Raw genomic sequence first — 22,514 nt, forward strand, 5'->3', positions numbered from 1 at the left:
AGGACACAAACATTCAGTACATAACAGGGTGTTTTGTAGTCTGGAAGTAATCTGTTTTGGTTTATTTATATGTATTTTTTCCCCTAAAAATCAAATTAGATGCACAGAACCCACTGGAAGGTTGAGAGTATTTGTTTCAGTGACACAATTATGTTTCCAAACTAGATATAAGACCATCAGATTCACTCCACCCCTCTACGTAGCAGTTTCCAGGGGACTGCTGGCTCTGCTCTGAAGACAAAAGGGGTAATTATATTGTAGTTACACGTTCATCACTCCCCTCTTCCAAGCTCATCCCTGCTATTCCTAGATGAATCATGGAGCTTCAGATGTGAGAAGAAACTTGCTCAAATCAAGGGCAAGATAGTAGCAATCCTCCAGATATATATCTGATCTCTACCACTTTTCCATTACCCCAAACTTTTGATGATCACCCCCAAATTATAGATGCAGGCCAAGTTAGTGCCCGCAGAACTTCTGCCACTGAGCAAACAACATATCTTTGTATACATCTGTTTTGCCTGTACTGGAGAATGAGTTTCCAGGTTTACATAAATGCATTTAGGAATTGTCTTCTACTTAAAGCAACTCTGATCATGTCCTATGGCTTTCTCATCTTGAGGATACTGTTGACACATCATTGATTTCATAAATATGTTGCTATAGGTTCTCTTTAAGTCTTTCTAACTTTGCAGCTACATGCTTTGACCTCTTAGTTACATGAATTTTCCTGTCAATGATTTATTAAACAATCAAATTACATCCTGAGATATGTCCTAAGGAAGAAGGCAGACAAAATAAAGGAAAGAAACTAACAACTACTAGCAAATAAAGCTTCGCTTCCTGAAGTAATAAGGCATTTTTCATAGATTTTTAGTCCATTTAACTCTCCAGGGACTCTACAAGGGAGGTCCTAGTCTCATCTTACAAATAAGGAAACTAAAGCTCAGAGATACAGAAAAATTTGCCCATGGTCAGACAGTCACAAAATGAGTCAGGATCCAGCCCTGGCTAATCAGAATAGCCATTCTCAAACCTTATATGACATTGATTCAGATATATCCCTTTTCATTTTGGATACATGTTAAAGCCAAACCCAACAGATGTTAAGACCTGTGGGTAAGACAGCAGTCACCAAACCAGCACTCATTTTAGAGCTGCCTTGGCCCCATCACCTTCCCACTGCATTGCAGTCCCTGAGTATGAGTTTTTCTACCTTGGAAGGGTTAAGATTGTAACTTTGAGATCAGAATCGTTGAAGAGCTCTGCCTCACTCCACCCCATCCCATTGCTTCACACTCTCCTGAAGGCCATTGAATTCTGGGAAACAACCTCACTGTCAGAAGAAGGCACTACCTGTTCTCTCTCATATTTTGCCCAAGCAGCACACTGGGCAGGGTTGGTCTTACGGGTGCACAGCCAGGGCAGTCACACAGGGCTCCATGCCCAGAAGGGTACTGTATTTAGGTTTAATGTTCTGTAGTCACTGTCTTGAAATTCTTAATATCTCTGAATTTGTGTTTTGGAACTAAATTCCAGTGGGGCAATGGAGCATGCTCTCGGGGCTTGAAGGCTTGGCTCAAGGATATCCCCTCTCTGACAGCCTACCTTCTCCCTCCCCTGAAATGAGTTTTCCAGTGCCTTTTTCTCTGCTATCTGGCATTTTAGGTCCCATTCTACCTGCCATCTCCCATGCTACTCAGTAGCCTGGGCACCTATGTAGGGAGAGTCAAGAATAAGTATGTGTGCTCTGCAGCCATACTTAAGTACAAGTTTAAGTACTGCAGCATCCTTCCCTGCTTTCAGTTTACCATATAGTTGAGCAGATGACCCTCTGCCATCTCCCAGTCAGGTGCATGTCCCAGGGCAGAGGTTGCAATTATATGGGGGTGGGCAACAGACCCATGGAAAGGGGAGATGTCTGGCTCTACTTCTCACTCTGGCTGAGCATGCCTGTGGGAGCGGGAATCTTCCAGCTGGTGGGAAATACACATGACCCGATTTGCAGGATGGAGCCAGGGAGCCTGTGAGGGTCCACACGTGCCCCAGGAACATCCCTTGCCTGAAGGAGGATGCCATTAATGGCAAATAAAAAACACCACAACAGGTTGAGAAAGAGTCCCTGGAAGAAAGGGCAAGTTTTATATTTTTGAGTAAAGGCCAGTTTTCACATTTTCATTTTGCACTGGGCACTGTAAATAATACAGTCAGCTCTGACACTGGTACAAAGAAATCAGGTTTCTCTGAATATAAAGTAAATCAGTGAGCATATCTGAACCAATTTGGTATCTTTCTCCTGCTTCTTTGCCTGCTGAAATCCTGGGAAAATATCTGACTCTTCTATACACCTATAACACATTTGCTTTTCCAACTGTACAACAAATGTGTCCTGTATATTAAAAAAAAAATACCTCCTATATTGTACTTTGGGTTCTTGAAACAAAACATCCACATATTTTTGTATCTGCATACTGTTGTTGAAAATAGAAGGTAATAAGTGAATGTTGGGTATTGTGTTTCTGAAACCTGACTAAGGAAATGCTGTCTAGTTCTACCTTCCCTCCAATTTACACGTTCAAAAATTAGTCTTCTGAAAACAAGCTAAACAAACTATACCAATTTCTTTTACAGAAATGGATTCAAATGTAGCATTGTTCAGGCTTGAACTCCACTTTCCCCTTTGAGTTTACCTGTGTGGTGGTCAGATAAGTCATTCACTCAACAAGCAGTCACTGAGTGTCTACTGTATATCTTATATTAGTTGCAAGGGAAAGGAGAGTGACTTAAATTCACACTTATTGTGAATCTTCTATGCACTGGACAATCTGTGTACCTTCCATCACTCAATCTCATAACAAATCAAGAGGTAGATAATGTTCCATTTTCCAAACAAAGGCAGTGAGGTTCCACTTGTTAAGATGAAATGACTCTTTTCAGCTAGAAAGTGGGAAGTCCATTCAATTATGTCAATGAAAAACATATCTTTTACAATGACTGTATTTTTTTAATCTGAATATTCTACGTTTTAATTGACCTATCACAACCTCCCATGTATAATCTGAACACCTAGCAGGAAAAAGCAGACTACAGCTCTCAGCACATTTACATGGTTACCTTTACAATAAATGGTGATGCTGAAATATCACATCTCAGTGCACAAAGTGTTATTCTCAGCACTCGTAATCGAAGCCCTTCCTATTTCTGTTAGCGTTTGTCAATTGGAGGGCCTCCTAACATTCAGGCGTAACAGTCATTGAGAACACAGTTAGGAAAGAGCTGGCTGTATTTGTCCTAGAGAAGGACAAAGATGTTTTTCATTAACCTAACACCTAGCCACTCCAGCATTCTTCACACTATGCCTTGCCTGGAAAAATCTTTGCCCATGTCCAAGTTTGAGTTCATAGGGGCTATGAATCCCCTTCCTTACCAAGAGTGTCTGATAAATTTTACCTCAGAAATTACTTTACATTTCAGAGTCTTTGAGGAAATAAAATCTGGTAATGCTAATTAGTTACTATACAAACATTAATTAACCAATTCTCAAAAGACAGATGGGTAAAAAAAATGTAGGCTACCCTATGCTAAATCAGCAATGGGAAAGTTCTAGATAAATAACTCAGTCTATTAAGGTCACATTCTATGTCAAACAACTAGGAAGGATAGATTAAAAAGAAAAAAAAAAACAAAAAGACCAACCTGGCTGATGGGCCCACTGAGCAAAAATACATCTCCTGCTGGATTCCAAGTAGAGATCTTATTTTTGTGCCCCCCACTTTCCCTTATTCAAATCTATATAACTCCATCCCTGAAGTTGCCCTTTATTTCCAACTCACATGGATAACCCCCTTCTCTAGCAAGACCTCATTTTTATCACTTACATTGGTTTGCAAGTGCTATTTAATTATGAAATGCATAATTTTCCCAGACTGGTCTTTAGGAAGACAGAGAAAATGGTCACCATGTTTTGGGAACACCTCTATATTATATAGATAGTAAGAAAAATATCTGATAATTTCCAAATTAATTTCACAGACTTTGTATTAATTTGTTTTCACTACACATAAGAACTAATTATTGTTATTCCACCTTACACATGTGGAAATTGAGGCTTCGAGTGGCTAAAATGCTTCCTAGGATCATATAAACAATACATGACAGAGTAGGTGTTCAGTTCTCATCAATCTTATGCAAAAAGTAGAAATTTTATTACAATCCCAACTTTACACATGAGAAAACCTACGTTCAGAAGGAGATAAGCCCCGCTCAAGATTGTAAATCAGGTTACAGAGGAAGAGTGTGGTATTATAAGAAAGAGAAGACCTGCACAATTAACTGCTAAAGGGAGCACTACCGATAAACTGCTTTACGTGCCAGGTACAGCTGCCTTCTGTTTACAGAGATGAACCTCAGAGGAGCTGACCAAGAGCCCACCTGGACTCTGTGAACTGCTGCCTTTGGAGTTCAGCTCAGAGACTTGAGCTAAGGAGCCATAACAATTGTATGAACAATAATGTGGCAGGTGTAACTGAAAAAATTAGTTTCAGGTCCTTGCCCCTTGGTGTCTCTTCCACTTTTCTATACCTGTGAAATTAAACATTCTGATCTCATCAGTTAGATCCTATCAGTTAAATAACAAGCAGAAGTTTTTGAGAGCCCACCAAGTCCTAATTTAAGATATTCAAATTACTGTGGGGTAAGGATTATTTTCCCCACTTTACAGATGTGGGAGAAGAAGCTCACACATTCACTCATTCACTTGGCAGACATTTAATCTTGACCATGTGCCAAGAACAGTGCTAGGTACTAGCTAAGAGAGGTAAACCCAGTAGACAGGACACCTTTCTTTACAGAGCTTATAATACAATAAAGACAGACAAAAAAGTAAACAGACTTATGATTTTTATTTGAGAAAGGTGTTATAAAAGTAATAGCTTCCTTTACAGAGGAAAAGTGGGACCTTGGGTGGAAAACTATGTGTGAGGGTCTAGAAAAGGTGATCAGGAAAGGGCAGATTTTAACTTGAAGTCTGAAGCATGCAAAGGACTTTTCCTTACCAAGAGCTGGTGGCAGGGTCATCTAAGCCCAAGGGATAGTAAAGACAAAAGTTTTGACACAGAAGAGATTTCAGTGTTTTAAAAAAATTGAATATGTCCAGGGTGGCTAGGTCAGTTTGAACAAAGAGAAAATGATGGGAAAATATGATATTTTAGAACATGGAAGAGAAGATAAATGAGAAACTAGTCAAGAAATTTGGTAAGTTGAGGAAGAATGGAGTAGAGACATGGGAAGGGGCTGATATTGTCTCAAAGCTAGATGAGAAGGAGCCAGAATTTGAAGCCAAGTCTTCCTGCACTCAAACCCATATGCTTGACCATCTCACTCCTACACCTCTAATACTGACTCACACCTGGATAAAGGTGATTAGCCCAGCTTCATGATTATATGGTGGTCAAACACCATGAAGTTTAACCAGGAGAACCTGAAGTCCAGAAAAGTAATGTTCCAGAGTCACAAGCCTAGTCCAGGTCTTAGGAAATGGAGTGAGGAAGAAAGGGAGGGGTGTGGGGATGGGGAGAGAGAAAGAGAGAGACAGAGAGAGAGAAGGGAGAAAAGAGAGGAGACAACAGAGAATGATCAAATCACAAGATCTTAGAGCTAAAATACACGTTTGACTTCAATCTGACCAAAACCATCCCATCTCTGAATCTGAGAGTTTCAGTGCTTGGCCAAGATTGTACAAGTAATTTGAACATGACCAGACTAGAATCCAGTTGTCCTTATACTTGGGGATAAATGTGAGCATGTGACAAACAACAAAATATAGCAGACTGTGAAGATGCATAATGGGTTTTGTAATGATCCCTGTTAAAATGTGACTGTGGGGAAGGTGGGAATCCAGAAAATGACTATGTTTGGAATTAAGGTGGGTATATCTTTAACTATCTCCACTGTGAAATGATTTGCAGGCAATGTGCAAGTGCTTGAAGCACAAAATAAACAAATTCCTTCTGATGCAGGTGATATGTTGTTCCATATGGTAGATTTTCATTGTTTTTAATGACATAACAGTAAAATATTAGACTTACACACTGTTGAAAAGTTAAGAAGTAGTATCTCATTTATGCTTCGTGACAACCGCTAATACAAAGGTGATTGATTGCATACATTTTATAGATCAATAAACCGGGCTTCGGGGAGTTTTCCAAATCTATGTAGTTAATGAGTAGTAGAGCTGGGGATAGTTAATTTTGGTCAACTTTCCAAGTCAAATGTAAGTTTTCACTGTACCAGAGATATGGTACTAGATTCTAAACACCTGATGTTGTTGATTTCACCCAATCTTACAAGGAAAAGATATTTTATAATTATTTTCAGGGCATAACTTGTAGCTCGTAAGTCACACTATGAGGGAAATAAAAATAAGGTCATAGTAAGTCACAAATAGCATTTCCTGAATTCTCATTCATTTCATGGAATTTTCAGGTCCTTATGTTTCTTTTAAATGTTGATGATAGCCAGTAGAACAAGATTTCATGTGTGTTCTAGAACAAATTCGTTTATCACTACTTTATACCTCACCAAAATTATCTTCTTTTATTGAAAAGTAAATAAACAAGTCCTACATGGTTAAATACTATGGTGTGGAAATTACTGCTAAAGGTCAGGGTTGAGAGGTCTGGTATTTATACGAGAGCCTCTGGCCTAAAGATCTCTGCCATTCTCTTCCTCCTCAGACAAAGTTATTGGCACCAATCCTGCCAGGCTCTTATAGTTCAAAAATCCCTTAGGGATTCTAGTGAAACAATTCTGTCATTTTCACTATTTTATTTCAGGTTTCAGATGTCAAGTCTTGGGACTTAGCTGGGAGGTCCATCTGAGTGGCAGATATTGTACTGTATTATTGGTCATCCTCCCCTCAGTCCTGTCTGTTAATAGATACAAGGGTGAAGCTACCCTGTCTCTTCCAAATGAGCCTGACACATCAGAATGGATTCCCATGAAACTCCCCATAAGTTTGAGTAAAGCATGCCTAGAATAATAACTTATATTCACAATCATTTACAGAGAACCTATTAGTAGCAAGTTATGGTTTTATGCTTTGTAGTGACCATGACAAAGAAGGCAGGAATAGTCTCAGATATTATAAATCTAGAGTCTAATGAGAGAAACATTAAGCAGCTTATCACATAAACAACTGAACGTGAGTTATACTCACAACAGTAAAATTACATAATATATAATTAAAATTGGGATAAGTGCTTTGAAACATCTGATAGGGGAGTTAACCTCATCTTGTAGAGCAAGGGGTAAAGTGGGAGATGGTCAAGGTCAGGTGGAGTTTATCTAAGCAGGGAAACAGTTAAATTAGAATGGCCCAAGACCATTAAAATGAGGCTAGCAAACAAGGAGAGCATTTAAAAATACAGAAGTATTGCTTATGTTACATTAAGTAAATAAATAGATACATTAAATTATATCTATGGTATAGTATCAATTAAATAAAAATGCTCAGTGAAAGATTAAAATAGATAAAACGAAGATATAACTTGTTTATTTCTGAAGGCTGGTATGGTTATATATTAAATTAGCTTTATATTTAAATGTACAAAATTTACAGCAGAAAAATCCTTAGAAGCAGGGGAATGAACTGGACTCCCTTGGGGAGAAGAGATGGTATTTTTCAACTATATGTTTTACTTCATTATCTATACCATTTCATGTAGAAAAACAAATTTAACAAGCAAGCAATCATCTTAGATGAAAATCTACTTTAAGAAAATCCCAACACAATATTATGACTATTGACGATTTTATATGTGTGCACATAACTATCATCCATATTTAAACATAATACCCTATGGGCACTATAAGCGTACTGAAATTCAGCTTGAGTAGATTCATTCATCAGGTCATCACTACATACAAACTCAGGGTCGATAATGAAGAATACATGAAAGTCATCTTATCTCTATGACTAAAATTTTAATTCTCAGAAATAAAGACAGAAGTCAATTAGGCAGTGATCAATGGTGGCATTTAGAAGTAATTTCATATATGCCAGCAACTGCTCAATGTTTGTTCCTACACTTTAATTCATTTACTTTTCACAAACCCCTGAGAGTTAGGTTTTATTAACTAATTTGCTGAATAAGATCAAACTGAGGTATAGAAAAGTAAATAATTACTTCAATTTTATAAATAAGTGGCATTGGGGCTGTGTTAGGCCTCTAGAAGCCCTAAGCATTAAAATTAGTGTTCTGTTCCTTCATATATATTTTTTCTTAAATAAAAATAATATGAAACTATACTATATATGTAAGAAAATCAACTAATATTCTGATTTTTCCCATAACCAATTTCTTTCTGGAATAACAGACATAATTTCCTAAAAGAATAATAATGTTGCTGGTGCCCAAGCGTGTCCTTAGCATGCCTATTAGGTAATACAGTACCTAATGGCAAAGCTAGACTGCAACAAGGGCCATGCTTTTTCAATACATGATTCTTTAATATTGAGTGGGACTTGGAGTTTGTAGTAATGATGTCACAGGGTGTGAAGGGGGCACTCATGAAAACCAAATGTTAGAAAAGCTAAGAGTGGCTGCTTACCATAAGAAATATTCTTTATGTTGGATAAGTAGAGGCATTTGCTCCTTTTGAACATGTATGGAGGACTTCCAATGTGCAAGATATTGTGATAGACTCCAGGGACACAGAAATGAGTGAGATGTGGAATTCACATAAGATTGAAAAAGGATTGCAGGTAAAGAGAAAATGACAAGGCAATGCTATGCACTATGAAAACATAAGGAGAGATAATGGTACCTAATCCATGTAAACGTGGTATTCAAAGAATACTTCCAAGAAGTGATGATGCTTGAGCAAGGCTTAAAGGAAAAAGTGGAGCCTAAGGAGGAACATATACCATAGGTTCAGAGGCAGGAGACCATGGCCTTGGGAGAAAATATGGGCAACTTCCTATGGTAGAAACATGGCTGCTCATGGGAAAGTCATTGGATATAAACCTGAAAGACAACACAACCCAGACCAGAGACAGACTGTTACAATGACATGTCATTGAGGGCATTTTAAATGAAAGGGTCGCATGATCTAATTTATACTATAGAAATTTGAATCCACCGCCAGCTTAGTTCAGATTCTAAAAGTTCTCAGAAGACTTCATAGCAATTGTGTTTTTCTCACAGTGTGACATTATTCTTGTATCTTCTTCCCATGATGTTTAGACTTGAAACATCTTAGAAATAAATAGGTACATAGTCTTTCTGAGTGAGTCCTAGAGCGCTGTTCAGAGGAAGTGTGTGGGTGTGTAATGAGACCAAGTTGCCAATAAAGATGCGCATATTCTGTAGTCAAGTAGCTGTGTGGGCAGGCTACAGACATAAAACAGATGTCCTCGAGCTCTGGTGCACACAGGGCTGAGGAGTCCAGCTGAGATCCCATCCTTTGTAAGGAAGGTGACGGTTTTGTAACAAACCTGTGTGGAACTAAATAAATCAATCAATGCTACTTGCTCTGATTTACCATCCAATGTACTTTAAATTAACTAGAAAGGAAAAAAAGAGACAAAAAGGAAACAGTGAAAAGACATTAAGGAACATCTTACCTAAACTGTGTTTTATGGAAAAGTTATAATATTCAATAAGGATATCAAGTTCTATCACAGTGTTCCACATTTTCCTTTGATCAAACATACTTTATATTTGTTAGATCATCTACTTAACAGTTAGGACAACCCAAACTCTGGATGGAAGAAGTGAAAGTATGTTTAAGTAACCTAGGATTATGACAAAATAGACTTAATTTTCTCAAAACCTGTGACACACTTTTGGTTAATTATCAAACTTAATTTAAAAATGCAATGATATTTTCTAAATCATAAAGCAAAACACTCATTAGCATTTTAGTGTTTTTATCCATCTTAACGTGATACCATTATCTCTGTGGGATAAAGTTGAAGAATAAAATAGCTTAATCTTCTGCATTCTTTCCTTTGACTAATGTTAGGAGGACCCAAGATAACAAGAGACAGATGACCTTCTGCATTGAGGAGCTATCCTTGCTCTAAACTAGAAAAAAGGAAAAAAAAAAAAGTATTATCCACACCCTTTTTTACAGATGAGAAAACTGAGATTCTAAGAGATTAAATAATTGTCCATAGCTTATGGCCAGATCAATTGGGAAACATCCATGCATTGGTCTAACTGCCTGCAAAAGTTGCATACTTTCCATTATCTAGCTCAGCTTGTGCAAATGTTTCAAGAAGAGTTCTCCCTGACTTGACCAAATCCTGGATGCTTTATTTTTCTCTTTCTATCTAGGAAAATGTAGAACTATTTGTCTCCTCCCCATATAGATTTACATATTTAAGCAGAATCCCTGCATCTTTTTTGAGTCACTTATAGTTTGTTTTTCCTTTTTGTGCCAGAGCAAGGGCTAGTTTACTGAAAGATAAATAGGAACACACTTGTCCTTGCATAGTTCTATGTCTGCTTAAAATCATCTTATCTTTTGGCATGACACACTAATCATTTTTCAGTCCTCTGACTGATACTGATATTCACATAGTGTCTTGCTTGACTGAAGGTAGTAAGGCCCAGATAGAAAAAACATCTTTGAAAAAAACAACAAAAAATTAATTCCTAATCTGATTATCCTTCTGCCAAGTAAAGCCCACCTGTGGACAATGATTTTGTACATTAACCAGACATCAGGGCTGTTGGAGAAAAATACATGCTATTGCGTTGAAAACTGAATATTCTTAGTGAAACTAATCAGTTTCAGCAGCTCATGACAATGGCTTTAACAATAAGAGAGGAGCTCTGGTGAGGACAACGGATGATAAAAATCAATCTGAAAAGATGTTCAACATCACTAATTATTAGAGAAATGCAAATCAAAACTACAATCACCTCACACCGGTCAGAATGGCCATCATCAAAAAATCTGCAAACCATAAATGCTGGAGAGGGTGTGGACAAAAGGGAACCCTCTTACATTGCTGGTGGGAATGTAAATTGATACAGCCACTATGGAGAACAGTATGGAGGTTCCTTAAAAAACTAAAAATAGAACTACCATATGACCCAGCAATCCCACTACTGGGCATATACCCTGAGAAAACCATAATTCAAAAAGGTACATGCCCCTCAATGTCCATTGCAGCACTATTTACAATAGACAGGTCATGGAAGCAACTTAAATGTCCATCAACAAAGGAATGAATAAAGAAGATGTGGTACCTATATACAATGGAATATTGCTCAGCCATAAAAAGAAAGGAAATTGAGTTATTTGCAGAGATGTGGATGGACCTAGAGACTGTCATACAGAGTGAAGTAAGTCAGAAAGAGAAAAACGAATGTCATATATTAACGCATATATGTGGAATCTAGAAAAATGGTATAGATGAACTTATCTGCAAAGCAGAAACAGAGACACAGACATAGAGAACAAATGTATGGATACCAAGGAGGGAAGGGGGCTGAGATGGATTGGGAGATTGGGATTGACATATATACACTATTATGTATATATAAAATAGATAACTAATGAAAACCAACTGTAGAGCACAGGGAACCCTACTCAGTGCTCTGTGGTGACCTAAATGGGAAGGAAATCCAAGGAAGAGGGGATATATGTACACATGTGGCTGATTCACTTTGCTGTACAGCAGAAACTAACACACCATTGTAAAGCAACTATACTCCAATCAAAAATTTAAAAAAATCAATCCGGAGGCATATCATTGGAATGCATTATTAAGCAACTAAAGTAAAAAGAAAATTACCTAAGAAAACATTTGTAAAAATTAGCAATGAAAGAGTTGGTAAAGGCTTATTTAATTATAATATTTAAAAGTGAAGAAATGCACATTCTGTTCAAATGTAATTACAAAAAAGTAAATAACTAATTGTTATTTATTTGAATGTGCATTTCCTATCTGATAAAAGTAATGTTCCACAGACTATCCTATCAGAAACATTGCTCTAATGGAAGAGAACACTGGACTAGGTACAGACATACCTTGTTTTATGGCGTTTAACTTTATTTTGCTTCACAGATATTGCGTTTCTTGCAAATTGGAGGTTTGTGGCAACTCTGCATTGACAAAACCTATTGGTGCCATTTTTTTCCAACAGCATTTGCTCACTTGAGTCTCTGTGTCACATTTTGGTAATTCTCTCAATATCTCAAACTTTTCCACTGTACTTATATTTGTTATGGTGATCTGTGATCAGTGATCTTTTTTTTTTTTTTTTTTGATCAGTGATCTTTGATGTTACTTTTGTAATTGTTTTTGGTAACCAGGAAGCACACCCATATAAAATGGCGAACCTAATCAATAATTATTGTGTGTATCCCAATTGCTCATCCCCTCATCTCTTTACCTCTCCTTGGGTCTCCCTATTCCCTGAGACATAACAATATTGAAATTAGCCCACTTAATAATACTACAATGGCCTCTAAGTGTTGAAGTAAAAGGAAGGGTCGCATGTCTCTCACTTTAAATCAAAAGCTAAAAATGATTAAGCTTAGGGAAGAAGGCATGTCCAAAGCTGAGATAGGCTGATAGCTAGGCATCTTGTGCCAAGCAATTAGCCAAGTTGTTAATGCAAAGGAAAAGTTCTCAAAGGAAATGAAAAGTGCTACTCCAGTGAACACATGGATGAAAAGAAAGCAAAACATCCATATTGCTGACAAGGAGAAAGTTTTAGAGGTCTGGATAGAAGATTAAACAAGCCACAACATTCCCTTAAGCCAAAGTCTAATCCAGAGCAAGGTCCTAACTCTCTTCAATTCTGTGAAGGCTGAGAGAGGTGAGGAAGCTGAAGAAGAAAAGTTTGAAGCTAGCAGAGGTTGGTTCATGAAATTTAATGAAAGAAGCTGTCTCTATACATAATATCGAAGTGCAAGGTGAAGCAACAAGTACTGATGTAGAAGCTGCAGCAAGTTATCCAGAAGATCTAGCTAAGATAATTAACGAAGGTGGCTCCACTAAACAACAGATTTGCAATGTAGACAAAACCACCTTATATTGAAAGAAGATGTCATCTAGGACTCTCATAGCTAGAGAGGAGAAGTCAATGCCTGGCTTCAAAGTCTCAAAGGACAGACTGACTCTCTTGTTAGGGGGTAATGCAGGTGGTGACTTTATGTTGAAGCCAGTGCTCATTTACCATTCTGAAAATCCTAGGGCCCTTAAGAATTACACTAAATCTACTCTGCTTGTATGCTATAAATGGAAAAACAAAGCCTGGATGGCAGCACATATGTCTACAACATGATTAACTGAATATTTTAAGCCCACTATTGAGACTTACTGCTCAAAAAGAGAAGATTCCTTTCAAAATAGTACTGTTTATTTACAATATACCTGGCCATCCAAGGGCTCCAATGGAAATGTACAATGAGATTAATGTTGTTTTCATGTCTGCTAACACAACATCCATTCTGCAGCCCATGGATCAAGGAGTAATTTCAACTTTCAAGCCTTATTATTTAAGAAATACATTTTGCAAGGCTACAGCTACAAAACCACAGTGATCCTTCTAATGGAACTGGGGAAAGTAAGTTGAAAACCTTCTGGAAAGGTTTCACCATTCTCGATACCATGAAGAATGTTAGTGATTCAAGGGAAAAGGTTAAAACATCAACATCAATAGAAGTTTGGAAGAAGTTGATTCCAGCCCTCATGGATGACTTTGAGGGGTTCAAGACTTCAGTGGAGGAACTGCAGATGTGGCAGACATAGCAAGAGAACTAGAATTAGAAGTGGAGGCTGAAGCTATGACTGTGTTGCTGCAATCTCGCGATAAAACTTGAAAAGATAAGGAGTTGCCGAGAGATGAGCAAAGAAAGTGGTTTCTTGAGATGGAATCGACTCCTGGTGAAGATGATGTGAAGACTGTTGACACAACAACAAAGGATTTAGAACATTACAGAAACTTAGCTGACAAAGCAGTGACAGGGTTTGAGAGGATTGACGCCAATTTTGAAAGAAGTTCTACTGTGGGTAAAATGCTATCAAAGGGCATTGCATGCTACAGAGAAATCATTTGCAAACGGCAGAGTCAATCAATGTGGCAAACTTCATTGTTGTCTTATTTTAAGAAATTGTCACAGTCACCCTGACCTTCAGCAACCACCACCCTGATCGGTCAACAGCCATCAACATCCAGGCAACACCCTCCACCAGCAAAAATATTAGGATGCTCTAAAGCCATAAATGATGGTTAATATTTTTAGCAATAAAGTGTTTTTAATTAAGATATTTACTTTTTTTTAGACAAAATGCCATTGCACACTTAATGGACTACAGTATACATAAACATAACTTTTATATGCATTGGGAAACCAAAAAATCCATGTGACTCACGTTATTGCCACATTCCCTTTATTGTGGTGGTCTGGAAATAAACCCACGATATCTTTGAGGTATGCCTGTATTGTACCATAACAATATTTTGGGCTTCACTTGGTACTAACCTGCTGTGTAAATGTGTACTGCCACTACCTGGCCCTAGTAAGGGAGTTGATCTAGAGGAGTGGTTCTTAAAGTGTGACTCCAGACCACTATCATTATCCTCATTTGAGAACTTGTTAAAAATGCAAATTACTGGACCCCATTTAAACCCACTGAATTAGGAAATTTGGGAGCAGGACTGGGCAATCTATACTTGAACAAGACCACTATGTGTATGTGATGCACACTAAAACTTGAGAACCATTGAACTAGATTCTCTGTAAAGTGTCCTTAACATGAATATTCTCTGGTTACACAAGTTATTTTGCAAAATAGCTTAATTCCTGGACCTCTAGCTTCAGGTACCTATGTAGCTCCAAAGACTTCAACCAGAACACTGACATGTGAGAAAGTATTAGGAGCCAAATATTCAGAAGTTGTATATATTAGAGGAGACTATTAAGACTTTAGACTTACGTTGCTTGGAAGGCATAAAAATGAGAGACCTAGTCTCACAAAAAATTCAAAGGTTAAAAATATAACATTATCAAAGTAATGGAATTAATCACAGACTTAAGATATTCGGATATTAGAGCTAGGAAGAATCTTATCAATTAATTTATTCCAACTGTTTCATTTTGTTGATAAGAAATCTGAAGCACAGATAAGAGAAATAAATGGTCTCAAGAGTCAGCTTGTGAGAAGGTAAAAACATTCTGAATATTCATGTAGTAGGTGATATAAAAATATTTGTTGAACTGTATCAAATGCATTTATTAAATGGAGGTAAGGCAAACTAGTTTCTATATGTGCATGACTCTATGGTCTTCATTGAGCAATTTGGATATAGCTTTAAAACATTCATGGAAGAACCCATTTACTATGTCACTGCCTAGAGACATTTTTGGAACTTCTAGGATTAACTTTCAACTTAAAATTATCTGGAAATGAGTCATTGTTGATCTATTCCATCGTATCTTGATTTCTCATCATACCATGAGGCAGAAAGTTGGTCTCAAATCTTTATACAGGGCTGAATCTTATGTAACCTTAGCTACAGCTGACAGCAGATCTGGCCTCATGCCTGAAAACAATACAAAATGAAACAAAAACATAGTTTTCCAATGATTACTATATATAGCTCAATTTAATTTCTCATAAAAATGTTACTGAAAGGGCTTCCCTGGTGGCACAGTGGTTGAGAATCTGCCTGCCAATGCAGGGGACATGGGTTCGAGCCCTGATCTGGGAGGATCCCACATGCCGCGGAGCAACTAGGCCCATGAGCCCCAACTACTGAGCCTGCGTGTCTGGAGCCTGTGCTCCACAACAAAAGAGGCCGCAATAGTGAGAGGCCTGTGCACTGCGATGAAGAGTGGCCCCCGCTTGCCGCAACTAGAGAAAGCCCTCGCACAGACACGAAGACCCAACACAGCCAAAAATAAATAAATAAAAATAAAAATAAAAAATGTTACTGAAAGAGATGACACAGTTAATCTGTATCTATTTGGTATGGTGGTGAAATATGATTTAAAAATAAATCGTATTTTTAAATGTTTAGTCATTGAGGTGAACAGCATGCTTAGATGCTATGATTTAATAAGGCCAAATAGCTTTTTCTAATGTCAGTTTTTAAAAAAATCATTCAATATACATTTTTCACTTAGGATGAGCCTGGTCAAGGTGCCACACCTTGAGAATATAAAGATGAGTAAGACAATATCTATGTCTCAAGGAGTTCATAGTCCAAGACATCAGGAAAAAATAGTCTTATCATTGTAATAAAACTACTTTTTTAAACCTAAGTATATACAGAATTCATCAATTCATTTTAGTGACCAAGTCTATGATAATTTAATTCAGAATTTCTAAGGTAACATAAATTATGAATAGTTGTAGCATCACTGGATATTTAAGCAAATCATAATTAGGATCCAGGACCAATTAATGTTTGGATATTTCTGATATTTCAGGTAGACAATTAATTATATTAATGTACTATTTCATTTCTTTTTTACAGCAAACTTATGACATAAATATTATCTGTATTTTGAAGGTAAGGAAATGGTAAACCAGGAACTTTTACTAACTTTTTAAAGCCACACATCTAGTCAATGAGGGATCCAGGATTCACAGCCAGGTCAAATTCTGAGTGAAAAGTTTTTTTCTACTCAATGAGACTATTTTGTTTTTTAGGGCAAAAGAGATAAATAGATGAATGGTGAGGAAAGGAAAATGAGAGAGAATGTGGAGATGAAATCCTTCATATATAGGGGAAAGCAAGTTATTTAGTCAATTTGATAACCCAGTAAATATGTGACATCACCAAATTAAATAAAGTAGATGTCACCAAATTTCCAAGGAACAGGAATTTTAGCCAATCTAGGAAGTAAAAAATGGACTATTTTTTATTCTCTTCTATTACTTTTGCAGCCTCATTCTAGTCATCTAGAATACATTATATTTTTATATTACTTTAATTTTAATAATTGTTTAAAAAATTATGCCGCAGAGAACAGGATAGCCATGGGAAGTAGTGAGCTCCACTATCCACAGAACCAATTTTCAGACTCTGAATAAAGTTGGAATGTTATTAGTTATATAATAATAATAGTTGGAATTACTATTTAAAAAGGGTAGCATAATTTATCACTTGCACACACTGGCACTGAGTAACCATAATGATGAATTCTGTAACACCTCCTTGGAGGAGTCTTACTCTTTGTCAGTTCAAAATTATTCTTCCTTTAAAGTCCCTTTCCCTATAGAGAATCCCTAGAAGCATACATAGAGAATCACAACTGTACCCATAGAAAGAATAATAACATTTTATTCTTTCCAGTAAGATGAAATCCAATTATTTTTAATTGCAGGAAGATGATACATTTTGGATACATCTCTGCCATCCTTGCAATTAATGTTGCCACAGTCCATTATTGCTTTGAGATACCTTTGAGAACTATGTCCCTCTCTGGCTTAAAAATTCACTAAACCGCTTTTATTATGGGATAGAATTTCTCTGCATTTTGGCACTTGCCCACCTCTTGCAATACCATACCCTTGCTCATATCCATCTTTGTCGTGTATTTATCCTCTACCTATTCTCAAAAACAAAACAAGACCAAAAAAACAAACAAAACAAAACAAAAAAACCTATTTGTTCACATATCTCCATAAATGTTGCATTGGTCCTAGGGCCTGGAACACTCTTCACACACACTTTTGACCTTGTGAATTTCTCCATCAAAACCAAGGTCAATAGTTGCAACTTTTGTGCAACCTTCTTCCAGCAGAACAGATACTTACTGCCATAGTATCTTAGTTCTAAGACCCGCCACACTTTTTCCAAGTATTTTGTCACTTGTTCAAGCTCCTGAGTTTAGGGACCATGCTGTAGTCTTCTCTATAGCCCTAGCATCCCTTGCAGAATTGGAAAACACACGTCTATGTCATGTGCTCTACAGAATAAAGAATTATATAAAACACAATGGGAAATAAGAAAACACAAAACTCTGGAAGTTATGAGATGTTTTTTAAATTATTGAGATGAAAACAGAAGAAAATTATCCTAACACTTAGAAAGTACTTACTATGTGTCAAGCACCACTCTAAGTGCTTTATATACCCATGTGGACCCATTTAATCTGGAAGACACTATTGTCCCATTTTTACATATCAGGAAACTGACCCACACACAGAGGTCAGGTAACTTAAAGATCACCCAGTTGGAACATAGAAACATGATATGAACCACACTTTTGAAATCAAACACCACACTCTACTACCTCTCATGGGCCCTAGGAAAAAAAGGTCTAGGGGTGGTTTAGAAGTATGCATTCACTTAGCTGCACTTGCTATAGTATGAGCTAAAAAATTGTGTGCTGGGGACAGATCAAAGGATAAAGGAAAATCTAGATTCTGGCTAAATATCTCACCAATTATCAATGAAGCTGAGGTTTCCTGGTTAGAATTTCTGTGACCTTTTCATAACTTCCCAGGGTCTCAATTTCCTCACCTCTGAGAGGGAAATAATCATAGACCTCATCTCCTGGGATTGGTTTGAAGATGAAAATAGACAACATTCATGAAATGTTAAACACAGAACCCACCATAAAAAGGTAAAGTTGAAACCAAACAACCAAAAACACTGGCCCTCCCTCTGTTCATTTCTGCCTGCACTGACACATTTGGTCAGGAATTCACATGGCACACCATGGTGACAGAGTAGAGATGCAGTGAACTGGAAAGAAAATGGAAGGTGAGGCATTGTGCTTTTTATTCTTACAGGAATTTTTTAAAGAAAAAGTAACTTGAGTATCAAGATTGTGTGAGGCAGTCCTACGTGTTCCTTGTAGACTCTCTACATTACCTCTCTCGAGGCTGTCTTTCAGATGTCATATTAGCTCAGTGCTTCACATCTTGTGACTCAGGATGTGTGTGAGCACTTTATTCTGACCATCTGTAATACATCTGAATTCTGACCCTGATCTCAATTTCTTCTGTGCCTGCAGGGAAAACAATTCAGGAACTGAGTTCTGAATCACAATCTTAGTTTCATTCTCTAAACTTCGGTTTTGCTTTTTTTTTTTTCAAACTCTCACTATTTTATTTAATGTTTTTTCTCTACAAAAGCTTAGCCAAGCAAGAGCTTTAAATTACGCACAACCTAGAGACATGAAAATGAAAGGAAGCGAAAGACATTTCCCTGACACACTCACCCTCTGCTCCTATGAAATAGGCCTTATGTGGGAATCATGCAGAACCGTTTGTGCCTTTTCTCTTTGCCTTCCCTAAATAAAGGCTCCTAATTATGATTCTCTTATAAGATTAGGGGAAACAAATATGTCGGTGGCCACCAAAGTCAGGGTATCAGTGGCCTTTCAACGTTCCCTGAAGAGTGTATTTAATATTAGCCAAATTTACCTTACCCTTCCCACAGTTTATGAAAACATGTTAAGCTGATGGTTTTACTACGTTGCTTTGAGTTGTATTTTCCGAGAAGGAAATCCTGATACTAGGAGACAGATTTAGAGAAAACTGTTTTTACACAGGCAAAATAATATTCAAGCTCTTAGTCTATGTAACAGTTACTCACACTCCCTTGATACGTCCCTACCACATTCTCAGTCTTCCCTCCCTACAGCAAACTGAAAGTACAACTGAAAACAAATCAAATATTTATCAACCTAAAGAAGATTTCCTCACCTGTCCCCAAGGAATAGCCACAGGGAGAAATGAAATAATATAATTTTTCGAAACTACTCAATCTACTGGTATTGACCATAAAATTCACCTGCTGTATGTAATTTTTATATTTCTGGAATCCTGTCATTCATAACGTGTTCCTTGGCTGATTTTTTTAAAACAAATCCAAATACCAGCTACCTCTCACTCAGATGATTTTACTTAAAAAAAAAAAAACTCACAAAAATGTTAACTTTTTCCTATTGGCAATATATTGTGATTTTTATTTTTTTGTGAACGATTATGATTTCACCTTTTAACACTTGTTTTTCTGACTAATTCTGATTATATCTCAAGATGTCTTTGTAAATGCACTCCCGAATGCAAAATGTCAGAGGCAAATAGGAGTTAAGTTTTGAACTTACGCTCTAAGAGTGTTATAATGTCCCCAAATTTGCATAAAATAATATTACATTCATCAAACATAGTATTCATATCAAGGCTTCCTAAAGCTATTTATTCCTTGGTCTTGACTTACTGTCAGAGCAAATGCTTGAAGAACTTATGATAGATGGCATAAGTCCAGGTTTTTAGTACTCATGCAGATCTAGGGATTAAAAAAACATTTAAATAGATAAAATTACCTACGTAAATTTTTTCATCAAGGCTAAAATCTAGACTGCACTGAAATCTCTAAAAAGCTAAAAATAATTTTTTAAAAGCTACTTTAGGCATGTTTATAATATAAACAAGTATATGGAAGGATGAGTTAACTTCCTTTGGCCAATGATGTAATTTTCAATAAAAACTGATAGAAACCAAATTACCCAACACATTTTTGATTTCAAGGAAAAAGAAAGTATCCATTCATACCATAAACAGTAACACAATTGTAGTCCAGCCTGGATATAAACCAGCGGTCCCCAACCTTTTTGGCACCAGGGAATGGTTTCGTGGAAGACAATTTTTCCACAGACAGTGGGTGGGGGATGGTTCAGTGGGTAATGCGGGCAATGGTTCGGGAGGTGATGCCAGTGACTGGGAGCGATGGGGAGCGGCAGATGAAGCTTTGCTTGCTCGTCCACCGCTCACCTCGTTCTGTGTGGCCTGGTTCCTAACAGGCCGTGGACCCCTACTGGTCTGTGGCCCAGGGGTTGGGGACCCCTGATAAACACCAATAAGATGTAGAGATGTAGTTACAGAACACATATTAAGCATGGTGCTCATCAGATGTGACAATAAAACCCTCTTGGTAATTATTCAAAAATCTCAGAGAACAAGAGAGTTTCCTGAAGACTGATGATGAGGAGAAGTGAATTTGTAAGTTTACCACCAACCCTACAACAAAATTCTATAATGGATTATTATGCAGAGTTTGTAAAGATTCCAAAAGAGAGGTAGTGAGCATTAGAAGCCTACATGGGTTTAAAAGAAATTGTGTGAACAAAACTTTTTTTTCAGATCACCTTACCTAGGAGTTATTTTAAGAGATAGTAATTTCAGTAATGATTTGACAAAGTCTCAATTGACACAGATCCTTACTAACAGAATGAATGCATGTAGAATAGAGGATGCATTGTTAGATAGCTTTGTAGTTTAAGCACTGACAACAATTAACATGAATTATTGCTTCACTGCCAAACTAGAGGGAGACTCCCAGCAGGCTGTTGAATTCCACCCTGTTCAACATCATAGATAAAAATGCAGATGACATAGAAGACTCACTTATTAAGTTCACTGCTGACACAGGGCAGAGTGGCTAAGCTAATTAGTTTGGATCACTGATTCAAGGTTTAAAAAGATATCATCAGGAAAGGTCTAATAAGGTATAATTTAGTTAATTTTTTTAAAGTGCCTACTATGTGCAAGGCACAGTGGAACACACAAAAGCCTCTCTCAATGTTTGCCAATCTTTCATGACTGTGATTATACAAATTATTAGATAAAAATACTAATTCTCGTACACCATTCTGAAACCCTAAATGAGAAAAATTTCCATGGGCAGTTACTGGAAAGCTACTATTTTTTAAAAGCATGTCAGGTAATTTTTATCATTGTAAAGATTTTTGGTAACACTGATCTATGTGAAACAGCTGTTAACCTCAAGAAATTTGCAGAAGGGAAGAGACATAACCTATAGAACACTTGTGAAAGTTTTGTATGCATTAAATGGCTGTACACAGGAGAAAGTTATTCTTATCCTTCTCTAAATTATAAGGCAGAAAATATAGAAAGGACTCTAAATGTTGAAAAGTGATTTTTCTCAGGGATGTTAACAAAGGCAAAATTGCAATTGTTACTTAAATCTTTGTGGTTTGTTTGTTTGTTTGTTTTACCTCCATATCTATTTTAAAGGTAAATGAGAGTGGTTGATGTACCACTTTAGGTGTTTTAATCTTTAGGTTCTTTTAATCTTCATCTCAGTAGTTTTTCTTTTTTTACCTAAATCTGTGGTTGAAGGATACACTCATCTGTTGAACAAAAACCAAAAGAAAGGGTAGTCCAGAAGATCTGAGACACGTCAGTCGCACATTTACTACAAATGTGAAATCTGTGGTGAGCATAAGAAAACCTGGATAAGGAGCCCAGGTGGTCAATGAGATCAGATAGAATGATGTGAAATTCTCATCCCTGTGCACAAGATAACTCTCTTCTGGAGTCTTAAAATGGAGACACACCCAAACTTGTGGGTCGGTAAACTGGTATGGCATTTCCTGTTCTCCTTGGCTGATTAACTTTATTTCTCAAGACCTGAGCTAAAGGCTTGGTACTTCCTTAGGTACCCTATATTGTCCATGAATCAAGGACGATATCAGTTTACCATTTAGCAGGCGTGACTGAGCCT

Source organism: Orcinus orca, chromosome 8 (genome assembly GCF_937001465.1).
Source record: "Orcinus orca chromosome 8, mOrcOrc1.1, whole genome shotgun sequence".
Lineage (NCBI taxonomy): Eukaryota > Metazoa > Chordata > Mammalia > Artiodactyla > Delphinidae > Orcinus > Orcinus orca.